This window comes from Rhincodon typus, chromosome 1 (assembly GCF_021869965.1).
Source record: "Rhincodon typus isolate 14 chromosome 1, sRhiTyp1.1, whole genome shotgun sequence".
NCBI lineage: Eukaryota > Metazoa > Chordata > Chondrichthyes > Orectolobiformes > Rhincodontidae > Rhincodon > Rhincodon typus.
Window position 1 is genome coordinate 35400457 of NC_063332.1, and position 16783 is coordinate 35417239.

Genomic DNA, 16783 nt, shown 5'->3' on the forward strand with positions numbered 1-16783 from the left:
AAGTTTCATTCTCTAAACCTCTATAATTCAATGATTTCTAATTCAAATTTGGATCCTGGGGCTTTTCCAATCCTTCCCACTCAGTCCTGCTATGTAATTGCCTTTAAGTATTAACTACTATACAGATAAAACCATCAGGACCCTTTGCTTGGATTGCTGCGTTTTAGTGATTGTTAGCTATCCTTTGTTCGATATATGACTAATCTCAATTCCTTGACTAGAATAATGACTGGGTTCACATCAAGCTGTTCATTCTTCTTTCCAAGAATAATTACGACTGTCATGACATGAATTGACTAACAAATTTGAATTTATAAGATTTTTCTGACTGTGTTCTTGACAAAATGCTGTGCAGCTGTATTAGAATCTTCCAGGCTTCTGTCCTGTATTTGTTCAATGTGTTTGCTTGCAATCTTCTATAGAATGCTATCTGCCCAGTGCCTATCAGTGAGATATTCTTCGATCAGTTTGTCTATTGTGTTTGAGTAACTGGCCTCAATGTAAACCCAGTTATATTGATAAGGATAAGCAGAATGATAAAAGTATTAAAGAGACCCAGAGTCCCTCCTCTTATCATTTTTTTACATTGAGTATTAATCCCCATTCCTGCCATTGCAGTAAATATAGAACACTGAAGATTTTCTGAAAATGGCTTTGCTGTTGAATTCTGAGGAGTGTTTTCCTAATATTACACTCAAATTAGTATCATGCTTAAAGTTGGCATTTTCATAAACTGAGGCAAAAATTTCCAGTACATTAATCTTTGTTTCACTGGTGATTTAAGGGTGAACTTTAAACATGCCTTCAAACAGGCATGAAGCAGACATTAACTTGGATCAAAAATCTCAGGGGCAAGGATTGAAGGGAGAGTCAAAACTCCTCGATCCTCAGAGAATGAGGATTGGCCCATTTTAACTCTAGACCCTCATGTATTTGTCATATCAATTGCTTGCCCAAGATGGGAGGGATACCTCCCTCAAGCAAAGGTTATCAGTACCTGATTGAGGGACGTGGCATTAGGATGGATTGGGAGCCCACTAAGAACCATGGCCTGTCCTTGCTGCTGAACACCCGCACTCATTTTCCGACAAACTCCACCCTCCCAAATCCGTTTCGACATTACCTGCCTGTGGACAGGGTGACTCCTCAATCCTGTGACTCTGGTTCCTGCCATTCCAGCAGCAGCCATTGCCTCGCTGGTGGCATTGATTGATGAAGAGCTGTTAGTCCCTGATTCACCAGTAGGGTCCTTATTCTCGTGAAAGGCACATTGCTGGTCTTGTCACTGCCTGATTAACTTGTGATTTAATGGGTCTTTTGGAATAATGGTAACATGGGTCTCTCACCATTATCCAGCCAACAGGCAAGACCCTTGACACGTCAACAAGATTGTGCCTGTTATTTGAGGATAACTCCCTTCTTGCTCTGTAATGCCCAATACAGTGTAGTCTGAATTGATTCATCAATGAAATTGAGTCAAGAGAATGTGCAATTAACCCTGCCATCTTGAGTAAAATGCAGGCAAAACGCCAACTTCGTCCTGCCTGCTGATTATAATGACTTCTGTTTGCAGCCTGTGACAATGGCACTGTTCATTGGCTGTGCACAACGGCAAGAAGCTCATAATTATAATTTCCCAGCACCACTTCAATCCAGCCTCTAGCTGGAGCTGCATCTGGATGTCATTCTCCCAGTCAATCTGACTAGTGAAAGAGTAATGAATGGTTGGCCATGGAGAACACCGGCACACAGTTTTTATAGAGTCATGGGGTCACTGGAATTGTCCCATTTGTAGGAAAGATAGAAAGACGGGTAGAGGCCCTCCAGACACATGATGGAAAGCCAGTGGGAACAGATAACTGTGGAAAGCAATGACTATAGTATATCTTCAAAGACCTGGATCCGGTACATGAAGAGTCAAGATCATTGAATGCATCTTTCAATCTGCAGACTGAACACAGAACAACACAAAAGCAACAGGAGTAAGAGTAGACCTAGACTAGTCCCACTTTCACCACAGTGCTAACCATTATTCAATTCACCACACCTCATCATTCATGTACCAACAACATCTATCAGTGAGGACCCCAGATCCAACATTTATTTATTACATTGCAGGCATGGACACTCACAACATACACGCACACACACACTCATGCACAGGTAGCTATTTAAGAAGACAGTGTCATTACCCAAACAGATTGACCACATTTAGTCAGGTGCTTCCCTCTCTCTTGCCAGAGACAGTGTCTCCAACCTGAGGGAGCAGAAACTAATAGTGAGTTAGCATGATTGTCCTCATCATTAATAAGTCAGCATCTTCACACGCCATAAGGACACATGTGAGGAATGACCACATGAACAATGTGCTCAAGATGACCAATCGGTGGGTGTACTCTAGAAACATCAGCAGCAAAGCAGGATGGGGAAAAGTGGAGGTACAATAAAATAACACATTGCTTGTGCATCATTGTTAAAACAGATTCATACAAATAATTTAGAATAAAAGATAAAGATGAGTCACGCAGTAAAGAAGACAAGTCAGCAGTCATATTGCTCCAAAGCTGATACCCCCAAATGAAAGCATAGCAGTCATGCTTTTACACTGGTGAGAATAAAAGACAGATGAAAGTGCTTAAGTAATTGGATATCAGTTTCAGTAGCACCAGAGGAGCAGAAAAGTTGATGTTTCAGGTCAGGACCCTTCTTCAGAAATGGAGGGGCGGGGGGAAGGGAGCTGGAAAATAAATAGAGAGAGGAGGGGTGGGGCTGGGGAAGGTAGGTGGGATGGTGATAGGTGAGTGCAGGTAGAGAGTGGTGAGGATTGTCAGTGAGGTGGGAGGAGTGGATAAGTGGGAGAGAAGATGGACAGGTTGTGTCAGGTCAAGGAGGCGGGGATGAGACGGAGGATTGGACATGGGATGAGGCCGGGGATGGGGAGATTTTGAAATTAGTAAAATCCACATTTAGGCCATTGGGTCGACGGCTCCTGAGGAGGAATACGAGGTGCTGCTCCTCCAGTTTGTGGGTGGTGTCATTGTGACACTGGAGGAAGCCCAGGATGGGCATGTCACCCAGGGAGTGGGAGTGGCAGTTGAAATGGTTTGCAACCAGAAGGTGTTGGCATTTGTCGTGAATAGAGTGCAGGTGCTCTACAAAGCGCACTGGCCTTTACATAGCCGAGGCAGGCGCTAACTCTCTGACACCTCCTCCTACCGCCCCCTCGATCTTGACCCCACTCCTGACCACCAAAACATCATCTCTCAAACCATTCACAACCATTCACAACCTCATCACCTCAGGTGACTTCCCACCCACATCCTCCTACCTGATCGTTCCCCAACCTGCATTGCCCGTTTCTATCTCCTCCCCAAAATCCACAAACCTGACTGTCCTGGCCGACCCATTGTCTCTGCCTGCTCCTGACTCACTGAAATTATCTCCACTTTGCTTGACTCTGTTTTCTCCCCGCTGGTCCAGGAACTCCCTGCCTACGTCCGGCACACCACCCATGTCCTCCACCTCCTCCAAGACTTCCAATTCCCTGGCCCCCACACCTCATCTTCACTATGGACATCCAATCCCTGTACACTTGCATTCCCTACACGGATGGCCTAAAAGACTTCCGCTTCTTCCTCTCCCGCATGCCCAACCAGTCCCTCTCCACACTCTCATCCGCTTAACTGAACTCATCCTTACCCTCAACAACTTCTCCTTTAACTCCTCCCACTTCCTACAGACTAAGGGGGTGGCCATGGGAGCCCTCATGGGCCCAAGCTATGCCTGCCTCTTTGTAGGATACGTGGAACAGTCCCTCTTCTGCTGCTACACTGGCACTATCCCCCACCTCTTCCTCCTCTACATCGATGACCGTATAGGTGTTGCCTCGTGCTCCCACAAGGAGTTTGAACAGTTCATCAGCTTTACTAACACATTTCACCCCAACCTCAAATTCACCTGGACCACCTTTGATACCTCTGTCTCCATCTCTGGTGACTGCCTTGAAACCGACATCTATTTTAAGCCCACCAATTCCCACAGCTACCTAGGCTACACCTCCTCTCACCCACCTTGCTGCAAGAATGCGACCTCCTCCTCCCAATTCCTTCACCTCCACCGTGTCTGGTCCCAAGATGGGGCATTCCACTCCCGAACATCCCAGATGTCCTTCTATTTCAAGGACCGTGACATTCCCCCTTCGGTGGTTGAAGATGCTCTCAACCGCATATCTTGCATTTCCCACACCTCTGCCCTCACATCCCCTCCCCCCAACAAAAACAAAGTCAGAATCCCCCTTGTCCTCACATATCACCCCACTAACCTCCATATCCAACGTATCATTGTCCGATACTTCCGCCACTCCAATCTGATCCCACAACCAAAGAGATATTTCCCTCCCCAACCCTATCTGCCTTTCATAGGGACCGCACTCTTTGTGACTCCCTCGTCCGCTCCATGCTCCCCACTAACCCCACCACACCTGGCACCTTTCCCTGCAACCGCAGGAAGTGCCACACCTGCCCTACAGCTACACTTCATTTCCATTCAAGGCACCAAACAAACATTCCACATTAGACAGAGGTTCACTTGCACATCCGTCAATGTGGACTGTTGCATCCACTGCTCCCGATGTGGCCTCCTCTACATCGGTGAGACCAAGCAGAGGCTCGGAGACTGCTTTGTAGAGCACCTGCGCTCTGTTCGCGACAAATGACAACACCTTCCGGTCGCAAACCATTTCAACTCCCCCTCCCACTCCCTGGGCGACATGTCCATCCTGGGCCTCCTCCAGTGTCACAAGGGCGGCACCCGGAAACTGGAGGAGCAGCACCTCATATTCCACCTTGGGAGCCTACAGCCCAATGACCTAAATGTGGATTTTACCAGTTTCAAAATCTCCCCACACCTGGTCTTATCCCATAACCAACCCACCCTCTCACCCCCGCCTCCTTGACCTGACACAACCTGACACAACCAGTCCATCTTCTCTCCCACCTATCCGATCCTCCCACCTCACTGACCAATCCCCACCACTGCCTACCTGCACTCACCTATCACCATCCCACCTACCTTCCCCAGTCCCACTCCTCCTCTCTCTATTTATTTCCCAGCTCCCTTTCCCCCCCATTTCTGAAGAAGGGTCCTGACCCAAAACATCAGCTTTCCTACTCCTCTGATGATGCCTGGCCAGCTGTGTTCCTCCAGCATCACACTATGTTATCTCTGACTCCAGCATCTGCAGTTCTTACTATCTCTGAGTCAGATTCAGTAGATCATTTTTATAAAGACAACTCATCAAATCTACAAAGCAAAATGACAGAATTATGAGTTAGTACAGCCTGCACACCCAGTGGCATGTGTTGCATCATTATGGAGCCTCAAAGACTTCCCACAATTACTTAATCAAATTTGGGTTGACCCATGTGAGGTAAACTTGGCTTGTGGCATTTTTCCAAATCAGAATCAAATGGTTTGCGCCATGTTTTCAACTAGGTTTCAAGCATTTCTTGATGAGGCTTAGGAGCCCCCTCTGGTATAGTAATCACTCTGCTACATTTTCTGCGGAGAAAGATAGTGGGCTAATGTGTATGACAATAGACTTTTTTTTTCTTGGCCCTCTACTTTGCCAGTCAATCTTTGGAGCATCAGTAACTATCTCACAGTCTGTATCATTGTTGGCCGATTATATATCTTTCTTGCAGGTGTCCTTTTAGCAGAAGTATGGACATTTGGCAAATTTTAATCCAGTGGCTAGTTCACCATACAGAAGATCTTTTGGTATACAACTGTAGTCCATCCCACGAACATGTTAATGCAGCACAGACATTGTTGGCTTAACAATGTGTGTATTGTGATGGAATTAGCATTCTCTAGGACCTCTAAATTTATGACCTTGTTCTTTTCTCAGTTCACTCACAGGACTTGGGTGGCACTGTCTAAGCTAGCATTTATCAACCATCACCTAAATTGCCCTCAAAGAGGTGGAGGCTAGCCAACTTCTTGAACTGCTGCAGACCTTGCGGCTATGTATGCCCACAGGGCTGTTAGGAGGTCTTTTGAAGAGATGCTGAGGATTCATTTCAGACAGTGAAGATACAAACTGTTCAGCCTTTTCTCTGTTTAATGTATGTTGTCCAGGTGTCACCACTGTAGAGGTGTGCACTGAGGATGCTGGCTTGATAGACTCACAATTTAGTGTTCGCTGTCAGGTTGTTGTTATTTTGCTGTCTCTCTTACTCAGCTGAGATGCAACAGCTATAGCTTTTGCAATACATGTGCTGATTTCAGGATCAAGAGATGAATTGCTCATGACTATGGAGACTAGACATGTGAAGCTATCAACAATCTTCAATGTCACAGTGTTAATTTGATAGATGGTGGTTTGGCAACACCTTGGTCAATGATATTTGTCTTCCTGGCATTGATGGTCAAAACAGACAAGTATTTACAGATTTGATAGAATCTGTCCATTTCCGCTAAAGTTGTTTGAGGATCTGAAATGTTATGAAGTATTGTTAGAGTAGCTCAACTCTCTGATGAGAATTTTGCACACTTCTATCCTGGATCTCAAATGAGCAAGGCTGAAATGCATTCCACACTTCCAGTATGTGGGTAGACATTGACTGAAGTTGACCTGAAGTCATATGGCAACATGAAAGAATATGCCTGAGGATTGGTGTGAGAACACCACGCTGTTTGATCCTACTCCGGATCAGAAATGGTTCCAATATTATCCAACAAAGCTGATCTTATGCTTTCATGAAAATAGGAGATGACATTGAACAGCCAATATTCTCCTGCAACTTAAATAGACTACCTCTGTTCACATAGCTGAATATCTCAGTAAGATTGATGAAGGCAATACATAGTGGATTCCTTTGTTCACAGCATTTCTCTTAACACCTGCCACCTGAGAAAATCTTGTCAACTGTAGATATTCTAGTTCTGAAATCACCATTGGATTCAGGATAGGTTTGTTTAGGCAGGTTCTGCAGAACAGCAACACAGACAAATATATCTTTTTCTGGTTCTCAGCAGGGAGATGCTTTGATAGCTGTTACAATGTTTGTGGCTGTCCTTATTCTGGATTGGCTCACAATATTTGCGTCATACATATCTTAGGCACTTCCCCCACCCTCCAGCAGAGACAGAGAAGTTCATGAAGATGCTGCAGGAGTGCTGGTTTCCTTTGCTTGATAAATTCAGGTGATATGAAATCAGCACCTGGAGCTTTGCTCATAGCAAGCAGGTTCATAGCTTTATTAAATGCCTTCACTGCCCCTTCAATGCCTTGCTATACTGTGACAGACAGACTTTCTGTAGTGTTCAGTGTCATATAATCATAGAATTGTACAGCACAGAAACAGACCCTTTGGCCCAACTTGTCCATGTCAAACAGATATCCTAATTTAACTTAATGCTTCCTTGATGAAGGCTGATGTCTGTATATTTCAGCTCAATGTAGTGTTCCACCCATTTTTCCAACTGATTTATTGCAGTCGATGACAGTCCATTGCTTTCAATGGTGCCATTTTTTTTGCTGTTGGCCCTGTTGCTTTATTAATTCCTATATATATATCCCCGATATTCCATTTGTTGAAGGATATTCAGGCAGGTTTCTAAGCAGTAGTCATTGGCACACCACCCGGTAGTCTGTTCAACTTTACTTCAAGTGAGTTTTAGTGCAGAGTTTTATCAATTAGAACTCTCCTGTAGATAATGACAGCAGAAAACCCGGCTATGTGACAGATACCTTCATACAGATGTTAGCCTTGAACCAGTCAGCTTTTAACTGAGGAAGTTCTGAGGAAGGGTCACTGGACCCGAAACATTCACACTGATTTTTCTTCACAGATGTTGCCAGACCTGCTGAGCTTTTCCAGCAACTTCTGTTTTTGTTCCTGATTTACAGCATCCACAGTTCTTTCAGTTTTTATCCGCTTTTTAGAAATTCTTGCTTCCCAAATGTTGAAAATACCATGTTGTAGAAAGAGTCTCAGATTATGTTCTGTTTGGCTTCTCCACTCTGTGTGGGAATGCTTGAGAGTCCCTGATTTGATTTGATTTGAGTTATTGTTGTCACAAGCACCGAAATTCAGTGAAAGGTATTGTTTTGCATAGTAACCAGTCAAAAGTACATCAAGGTAATAGAACAAAATGCAGAATACAGTGTTACAGCTACAGAGAAGGCACAGGGAAAGATCCACTCTAATATATGAAAAAAGGTATGTTCATAAGCCTGATAACAGTGGGGAAGAAGCTGTTCTTGAATCTGATGATATGTTTTCAAACCTTTGTATCTTCTGCCTGATGGAAGAGGATGGAAGAGGGTATAACTGGGTTGGGAGAGGTCTTTGAATATGTTAGCTGCTTTTCCAAGTCAGTAGGAAGTATAGATGGAGTCAATTGAAGGAAGTCTGGGTTTCAAGATGGACTGGGCTAAGTTCACAACTACCTGTAATTTCTTGCTGTCTTGGGCTGAGCAGTTGCTATATCAAGTTCTGATGCATCCGGATAGGTGCATCTATAAAAATAGCTAAGACTCATTGTGGACATGCCAAATTTACTTAACCTTCTGAGGAAGGAGAGGCATTGGGGTGCTTTCTCAACCTTAGTGTTGACATGGATGACCAGGACAGATTGCTCACTTGAGTCATAGAACCATTATTATCTGGGTGGATAGTATTAATGATGTTGATATGAGGACAACATTCTGCAATGAGTTGCACATTAACATATATTAGGGAGTCATCTATAGCACAGTCAGTGTTGTGGTAGCGGTGTGTGTTGAGAATGCAGTTCAAAGAGTCAAATCTGGTGGTGAGTAGATCCAACTGGTGTTAACATCCCGATCGTGGATGTTTCCTTTTGCAGGACGTCTTGTGGCATGGTTTGATCTGAAAGAAGATGACACTTACGTTAAGCTTATTACAGCAGCAAAAATTAAATAGTCTCTTAACCTTAGTTTACCAGCATTTTGTGACCCAAACAGGAAAGCATTTTAGGTTGTACATCATTCAGGCCTAAAAGAATCAAAATTAATATATAAAGGAAGCACAAAATATCTTTACACCAACTTTTTCAATTTCTGCTCAATTTCCTCTACAATACCAAAGTTTAGAAGATTTTTCTGAAGAAGGGTCCAGACCCGAAATGTCAACTTTCCTGCTCCTCTGATGCTGCCTGGCCTGCTGTTTTCATCCAGCTCTACACCTTGTTATTTCTTATTTTAGAAGTTGGGGTTGGTATTTGAGGGAGAAGAATGGCACTCAGAGAAATTTGGAAATTGTCTGCTTTTGTTTTGCTCAGTGACACGATTTAACATTCAGACATTGTGATTAAAAATTCGAGGGTTTTGAGTAATTTTCTACCAATATAGTGACATAATTGATAGAAATTGATGAAGTACAGCAAGCATGGAACACAATCGCCATTGGACTATGTTCTCTACAATTTGGAAGTAGCTTTCATTGTATTTCAAGTAAATAATATTTCAACCATTCATTCTTCCATGATTGTTAATCAAATTTCCACTTTGATTTTATTCAGAAACAGCATCCAAAACTTGGCTTCCGAATCATGTTAGATTAATTCTGACAATTGAAGGTTTACATTTGTCCTGTTGTTTATGTCTGTCAAACCAAACATTGAATCATCAGTCAGCTTGCTTGTAGTAGCTCATGAAGCATCAGGAGTCAGTGGCTGAAAGTATTGCCTTCATTATTTATGGTGCTATTAGTCTGCAGGTACTTTGCTTTAGAACAATGTGAACTAGCAACAGAGAATTTTACTGCGACAAAATGAAGCTCTGGACAGAAGTGATTACATAATAACAATGTGCTTCTTGTGTAGAAGAAAATGTTTGAGCATTTAATAAGGTAGAATGGGAGACCCTGAGCAGAAACAAAAGGAAAATGTAACGGGACTTAAGAGTAGGGTCTAGAGGAGACCTAAAGTACAAAGTGAAGAGGCTTTGAGAGGGTTTTAGTGGCTAAAAGATTGAGCACAGTGATTGAGAAATAGACAATAATCCAGTGAAGGGCTGGCTGACTGAATAAACTCAAATAGGATGGAGCAAAGCCATGTAGTGTATTTGGAGAAATGCCAATGTACTTAGTGTACAGGCCGGCTTGCTGTAATCGTGTGGCCACTACCTCGGCTGTAAATACTTTTAAGTGCAGTCTGTGGCAGCAATTCAACACACGTTACTTGAAACATGGTATCAGGGATGACGTAGCTGAAGAACTGTAGACTTTCTGGTGAAAAAAAGCAAGGAATGCAAACAGTGCTAAAAGAAACACAAAGTGGAAGCTTTTCATTTTAGATTTATCAATGCCTGGATGCAAGAAACCAGACCTTGAAAGAATATAAGAACTCACAGTAGGAGCAGGCAATTCAGCCCCTTGAGCCTGCTTTGCCATTTGATATGAACATGGCTGACCTCATCTCGACAAAGAGAAAGATATCCGCAAGGGAAAGGATCCTTTTAAAATTAACCTTGTTGTTACTGAGGGTTGGGTTCATTCCTCCTTACCTGGGTGTTTAACAATTTGGTGCACACAATGTGCAATTGTAATAAACTGGGGAAGCTCACCTGGGGACTGGTCGTTACATTTACCATGGTGACATGTTGCATTAATTAAGGACTAAACTAATATTGCAGCTCAAGGACTGATGGGCATATCATTACTTCTTCAGTCTCTATTCAGACAAAATCCCAGTCAGATTTGAGAAGATGAGTCAGTGAAGTGACAACAAAGCATATGGAGGGAATTTAAGAGATTAGAGCCTAGAAGATTCAAATGCTAATAGTGAGTTGAAGTAAGTGGACATTGGAGAAATGCAGAATTCTTTGAAAATTGTAAGGTTGGAGGAGATTGATGAGCGAGGGAGGAACAATACCATTTGAAACACGTTGGTGACAGTTTTGGGTTTGAGGCATTGAGGAAGATCATGTCAGTTTGCTGACAGGTGATAGATGCCAGGAATATGGCACGGACCAGGGTACAGCTGGCAGATCTTTAGATAAACAAACATTAATGGAGAGGAGAGCAAGGACAGAAGTGATTGCACAGCATGCCAGCAATTAAAGTATTACATTGAATGGCAGCCAACAGCTAGAAAGTTGTAAGTTTGAAAGTGCTGTTGCAAATGACCTATGGGAGATTTTCATTTGGGAGTAAAATACAAAAGGAAGTGGGTTTTGAAATAGGAATTGGAATAGCACATATACACATAGATTAGAAATAAGAATTGAGTTGAGTAAAGATAAACTTTGAAAATCAGTGGTAAGTATCATGTCCTTCATGAAGTGTAGATAGTAGAACATTACAGCTGTTACATTTGATGGTACCTGTAGCATTAACATTGGTAGTTGAACTTCAATTTCTAGATTCCTGGTTTTGCAGGTTGATTGCAATTCTTTTTCCCTGGTTCCTTTTGAAGTGGTTCACTAGCAGTACTCCAAACAAGAGAGCAAAATTCACTTGCTTTATCACCTGTGCTAAATTGTTGATCTCAAACTGTGTCCTTCACAGCACATAAGTTCACACATTTGTACATCAGGCCATTAACACATACAGATCAGTGGTTGCAGTTGGTTCTTACCTTTTGTTATCCAGCCCTGGAAGGGTGAAACACAAACATATCTGCAGGAGATGGCTTGCTGCTGAGAAGGTGTGGGTCACCAGCCTTTCATTATATCTTGTTTTTTCTTCCTTTCCAGTGACCAGATAAATAGGAGAAAGTAAGTGATTGCCAAGAATTATGACCATTACTCGAAAGTATATCACACTTTATGATTCATTGCACCAAGGATTTGAAGGGGACCTTTGGAGCACATCGTGAAACTGTCCAGGATTCTTTTCCAAAATCTCACATGGTATCAATATTTATTCTGGCAATTCTCTGAGAACTTAAGGAGTGACTTAGTACATGGAGAAGATGTAATGGGAGTAGAGAAACAAATATCTTTAGAAGCAAGCCAGACAGCATCAGAGGAGCAGGAAAGCTGATATTTTGTGTCAGTACCCCTTTCCCAACCTGAAACGTCAGCTTTCCTGGTCCTCTGATGCTGCCTGGCCTGCTGTGTTCCTCCAGCTCCATACATTGTTATCTTTGACTCCAGCATCGGCAGTTCTTACTATCTTTAGAAGCAATTGGTTTTACCTTGGGAGATAGCCCTGCAGATTCAAGCATATTGGTCTCTACCAAGGATTGTGATGGAGGTAAAAGAAAATTAAACATTACAAGTGAAAAACCAGGATTGGTTCCTGACTGTGTTGTGAATAATTCTTAGGCAGGAAGCAGAGGAATCAATGAAACAGGGAAATGATTTAGAAATTATGTTATCAGTTAAAACATTTGAAAATTTAACTAAAAAGGATGAAGATGAAGAGAATGTGGTTACTATTTGGTCCATCTTCTTCAACAAAAATACATCAAATTGATTCTGATTTGAAAGAGTTATAGCAAACAGCCCAATCAGAATTTGAATCGGAAACAATTCCAGAGTGTTATTTTTTGAAAGGCAAAGTGCTAATGAGGAAATGGACACCAAATACCAACTGATGAGAAATGGGCAGTGATTTGTCAGGTGGTAGATCCATCTGAGTACCATGATGACATTTTACAAATGGCTCATGAAATTCCAATAGCAGATCATATAGTCATTGGGAAAACATAGGCTTTTGTATTACAACACTTCTAGTGGCTTAGATTGCACAAAGATGCAGTCAAATTTTGCCAACATAACATACATATCAGGTACTGGGGAAAACTGAACTATTAACTAAAGCTGCACCTTTAATCCTGATATAAGGTTTGGAAGAGACAACACAGTTTGGAGCTGGAAGAACACAGCAGGTCAGGCAGCATCAGAAGTGCAGGAAAGTTGGTGTTTCAGATCAGAGCTTCTTCAGGTTTGGAAGAACATCTTAGCAGGATCTTAATAGATTGTTATAGAATACCTACATAAAACCAAGCATGGGAGTCAGTCTCATTTATCAATTATATGGATTCCACAAGATTTCCTGAGGCAGGGCCTTTAGAAAAAATTACCTGGTGAAGCTACATCACAGGATTAACAGCATGCCAAACAGCATGATCAGGTGGTGATAGGCAGCTAAGCGAATCTACAACACACTGCTCAGATCTAAGCTCTGCAGTCCTACCGCATCCAGTGATGAATACTGGTGTTCAGATAGTTTGGAATATAATTATGTTTCTGTTGATGGTCCTCATAGATATCTATTCACCACAGTGATAGTAGCACACAACATGATGGAGGTATCCTCAATATGAAGGTTGTATTTCTTCACAAGAACTTTCTGGTGGTCACTCTTACCGATACTGTCATGGTGCAATATATCTGTGGCTGGCAGATTAGTGATTTTTTCTTTGAGCTAATAAATGGAACATGAAGTGAAAGGACCAATCAAAATGATTAAAGAAAAATTGATAAACTGAAGCTCAGAGACTGTACTGCCAGCTTATGTTTCGAGGTTCAGAGAGAAACTGACCAAAGCGTCTGAGTTGGCTAAAAAGGCATTTGAAGAGTGCTCAATAACAATTAAATCTAGAGCCAAAACAAAACCAAAGTTCAAAATTTGGTCTCTGGGGACAAGATGGTAGTGTTATTATCTGTCTTTGGGGAACCATTAAAAGCAAAGTTCACTGGACTTTATCAAATCAAAAAGAAACTCAATCATGTAAATTATCTACTGAATACTCTGGACAGAAGAAATAATCATGTTAATATGTTGAAAAGATATTATGACAGTGACAATAAGAGAAAAGTGTGTTTACGACAGCGAAAGAAATGAGGCTGTAGACTTGCTCGCTGAGCCGGTGTGTTTGATTACAGAAGTTTCGTCACCCTGCTAAGTAACATCATCAGTGCGCCTCTGGTGAATTGTTGGTGTTCTGTCCCACTTGTTACTTATATGTCTAGGTTTACTGGGGTGGTTGGCATCACTAACTGCTTCAGGACATTATTCAAATCAGCCACAACACACTGCAGCAACCTGGAATTGCGCAAAGCAGAACACAAGCACTAATACAGAGTTTTTTAAAAGGAATGGATACCCAAAAAGCACAATCCACCGTTATCTCCACAACAGACCACAACAAGAAGACGCAACATGACCAGTCACCCTAACATGCATCAGAGCCATATCAAAGATGACCACAAGACGCCTCAGACCCCTAGGTATCAGAGTAGCCCACAAACCAACACCACCCTATGACAGTTACTGACGGACGTAAAGGATCCCATAACCACAACCAATAAAACCAACGTAATATACAAAATAGCGTGCAAGGTCTGTGAGAAACAGTACGTAGGCCAAACTGGAAGAAAACTGACAATAATGATACACGAACACCAACTAGCCACCAAGAGACACAACTAGTTCTCACTGGTCACAATACACACAGACAAAGAAGGACACAAATTCAACTGGGACAACACATCCATAATAGCACAAACCGAACATAGACATGCCAAGGAATTCCTGGAGGCTTGGCATTCCAACTGGAACTCCGTCAATAAACACTGTCCACAGGTATAGTGCCGGAAGATTGGAGAGAGGCAAACATCATTCCCTTGTTCAAAAAAGGGAATAGGGTTAATCCCGGAAATTACAAGCCAGTTAGTCTTACTTCAGTGGTGGGCAAATTATTGGAAAGGGCTCTGAGAGATAGGATTTATGATCACTTAGATAGGCACAGTTGATTCGTGATAGTCAGCATGGATTTGTGAGGGGTAGATCATGCCTCACAGGCCTTACTGAATTCTTTGAAGAGGTGACCAAACACGTGGGTGAAGGTAGAGCAGTGGATGTGGTATACATGGATTTAAGTAAGGCGTTTGATAAGGTTCCCCATGGTAGGCTCATGCAGAAAGTAAGGAGGCATGGGATAGGGGGAAATGTGGCAGATTGGATTCAGAATTGGCTGACCCTTAGAAGACAAAGGGTGGTAGTGGACAGAAAATATTCAACATGGTGCTCAGTTATGAGTGGTGTACCACAAGGATCTGTTCTGGGTCCTCTTCTATTTGTGATTTTTGGAAATGATTTGGATTTAGGAGTGGAAGGGTGGATTAGTAAGTTAGCAGATGATACGAAGGTGGGTCGAGTTGTGGATAGTGCAGAGGGCTGTTCTAGGTTACAAAGGAACATTGATAGGGTGCAGAGCTGGGCTGAGAAGTGGCAGATGGAGTTTAACCCTGAAAAGTGTGAGGTGATTCATTTTGGAAGGACAAATTTGAAAGCAGAATACAGGGTTACGGAAAGATTCTTGGCAGTGTGGAGGAGCAGAGGAATCTCAGGGTTCATGTCCACAGTTCCCTGAAAGCTGCCACCCAGGTGGATAAAGTTGTTAAGAAGGTGTATGGTGTGTTAGCTTTCATTAATAGAGGGATTGAGTTCAAGAGCCGTGAAGTTATGCTCCAGCTATACAAAAGCCTGGTTCAGCCACATCTGGAGTATTGTGTCCAGTTCTGGTCGCCTCATTACAGGAAAGATGTGGAAGCATTGGAAAAGGTGCAGAGGAGATTTACCAGGCTGTTGCCTGGAATGGAGGGAATGTCTTACGAGGAAAGGTTGACAGAGCTAGGGCTTTTCTCTTTAGAACGAGGAAGGATGAGAGGCGACTTGATAGAGGTGTACAAAATGATCAGAGATATAGATAGAGTGGACAGCCAGAGATTTTTTCCTAGGGTGGAGGTAGCTATTACGAGGGGGCATAGTTTTAAAGTGAGTGGAGGTGGATATAGGAGAGGTGACAGAGGTAGGTTCTTTAAACAGAGAGTGGTAGGGGCGTGGAATGCATTGCGGGAGAGGGTAGTGGAGTCGGCCTCATTAGGGGCATTTAAGCGGCTATTAGATAGGCATATGGATGATAGTATAAGGTAGGGGTGGAGGTTAGATAGACCTTAGGTTTAGGGTAAAAGTTCGGCACAACATCGTGGGCCGAAGGGCCTGTACTGTGCTGTACTGTTCTATGTTCTATGTTCTATGTTCTGAACACATTGAACTGGACCCGATATACAAACCACTGAAAAACAGAATCGGAAGTAATACTAACTACCCCAGCAAACTGAGGCATATAAATGACAAGCAGGACAGAACACTGATGCTTCATCGGAGGCGCACTGATGATGTTACCTAGTAGGGTAACGAAACGTCTGCAAACACACCAGCTTGGCAAGCAAGTCACAATCTCATCCACAACCCGGGCTACAAATCTTCTCAAAAACTTTGAGTGAAAGAAATTGAGACTGAAATAAAAATATCAGAACAATTGGAGATTGTATCAGAAATTGAAAATTCAGAAGTTGACCCTCCAGCAATCAGATTGGAGAAAACAAAAATGCTTAAAAGTTTAGATAGCATCATTTCTTATCTTATAGAAAACTATCAAAGTGACATATAAAGGCTATTGCAGAATCATAAATTGATTTATGAGAATAGGCTAGGAAAATCTTCCTGGCCTTTGTCTGTCATGAATGTTAATTGTCAGCCCAAACCTGGTTGTTGTCCAGATCTTGCTGCATTTGGACGTGGAGCGCTGAGGAATCTATCCCATTTAGCACTTGAAAGGGGTTAAGGGATGCCAGAAGAATAGGGGACAAGATCACAAGGAGGCCACAAATGTCAAGGGGAATGGGGTGGATAGATGGATGTGGCAGGAGGAAGGCTTACCAACAACCAACGTCAGGAAACTAAAGACTGGTTAGCTTGACCTCGGCCATTGGTCGGACTTTAGAGTCCATTATCAA